Raw genomic sequence first — 2,341 nt, 5'->3', positions numbered from 1 at the left:
GCCCCCCCCCCCCAATTACATGCAATGTTCAAGCACAACACAAATGCAGGCATCTTCTCTCTCTTACAAATACCACACACTCTTATAACTGCTCTTTTCCTCTGAAATTATCATACATCACCCTGTCTGTCTATACATCATTCATCCTCTCAATCCATCACCTTGTCAATTGTTTTGTTGTCTAGAACGGTACAAAAAACCTCGACCATGTCACCTTCTTGATCTATTCGTAATCCAAGAAAGCTAAATCTGGCTGAATGCCCTTCCATTGCTATGAAACAACAAACTTATCTATGGGAACATAATATCAAAATATAATTATATGCAATGTGTACATCACATGCTTAGCACTATCTTGTGACAAATAGTTCTTGTCAATCTCCCGCTTTCCTCTAAATATGTTTCTCCACCAACCATGCATTTCAACAAAACATCTACTTTCACGTGCTCCTTGTCCGTGCGTTGCAACGGTGCATAATACACTAATCGTGTCAAATATATATCATGATTACTACTTTTTCCTTAGTATCTCCATTCCCCAATCCAAGCATGCTGCCATTAATGGCACATCCGACTTACAATCCCTCAACCCTGTCACACCCACACTTTAAAATTATAATCATCGTGTTAACGTAAGTCAAATTGTAATCATTCTACTAATTTAAGATAGATTCACTTATATTCAGATTTTAGTAAACAAAATAAATTATTTGCATAGCATCTATATACGAGTGGAACAGGAGTTTGACCACCAAATAAACGGCATTAGTAGTGCAATACATGAAGCGTTGTGCAACTCATCAAGAATGATTATAACAAATGCCAACAACTTTAAATGAGATCATCTGGGTTAAGAACCAAAAGTACGTATTGGCACCATGCTTCTCTTCCCAAACGCTCGGCGGACCTTCCAATGATTAACACAGTGTTGATGCCATCTGATTAAGTCTCATTCACTCTTAACTCTCCAATGCCAGAACCGACTGCATTGCAGCCACCTCAGATTCGGTGCTATACATAACCTGCATTACATCTATGCTTCGGTAAATACACTTGCTAATCACGTCAATATGAAAACACAACGAGGTTCCAAAGCACTTAAGAACTTCGAATACCTTGCCCAGTGAGACCTTGCATATCCAGCAATGCCATCACCGGGATTGAATCATTTGGCAATGACAAATTGCTAGACTAAAGCACGCCAATCCTCACCCCATCATTCCCATCCGCACTCAGCATCAAGTTCTGACTACCAACGTTTACATGTATGCACCATGCTCGACCCTCCTATCGGCTCACTCCATGGCCCCTAACTCACCCATAGCCTAAATAACATCTGATGTGGCATCGCGCCCAACCTCAACCTTCGGTGACCTTCTTCGGTTGGTTTGCCATCGGCTCCTCTTTCTTATCCTCATCAACAAATCATGTAATCTATACAAATATAACTTCAGGTCAAAGGATCCACCAGCTCATTACAGCTATCTAAAGTCACCTCACTGTTCCCTGCAAACCATTATGTCTAAATATTAGAAAACAAATACAAATGATTTGAATTATAAAAAGCAAGGCATCAAACCTCTTTAGGGAAAGGCTATTTTTATTTCTCAACTTAGGTACTAAAACTACACAGGAGCGTATAACTACTACTTATTCTGAATACAAATATTGTACTAAACAACGAATTAAATTATTGTGACCATTCTCTACATTTATCTTCTAGAGCACAAATTTATGTATTCAAGACACATACATTTGCAAGTGTTTTTTTTACTGCTAACACCAACGTTGAGCTAAAATAGACCTAGAATAAAATCTGAGATTGGCATATAGCACAAGAAAGAACTAAAATAGTTCACTCTGTACCTTGAATATGTACTCTACAGTACATCCACATCACTCCATTGCCCACAGTCGACAAACGACACACCTTTTTCTTACATCACTGCACGGTGGCACTGATTCAAAGAATTGGTATGCATGGACCACAACGCCAGCAAAACCCGGCCACCATGACCTGTAAAACCCTTGATGCTCTTTCAGTTTTATCATGGGCCTTGAAATATATTGCACAATCATGGTAGAACGTCGACATTTGAAGGTGAAGCTGGATATTATGACTTCAAAGAGCCTTGATGCTGTTTCAGTTTTATGATGGATCTTGTAATATATTCCACGTATACAAATATATATATACCTCCATCGTCAGCACGGCTCCGGCGACATTGGCGGCTCCTCCCCGACATCTGCCGCGCCGCCACACGCGGCTCAGCCCCTGGATGGTGCTATTCCGCCCGGTGGCCATGGGGTACTCGAGCTCCATCCCCTCCTCTCTCTCTCT

This window comes from Triticum dicoccoides, chromosome 7A, assembly GCF_002162155.2.
Source record: "Triticum dicoccoides isolate Atlit2015 ecotype Zavitan chromosome 7A, WEW_v2.0, whole genome shotgun sequence".
NCBI classification, from domain to species: Eukaryota; Viridiplantae; Streptophyta; class Magnoliopsida; order Poales; family Poaceae; genus Triticum; species Triticum dicoccoides.
Note: the sequence above shows the minus strand (reverse complement) of the source record.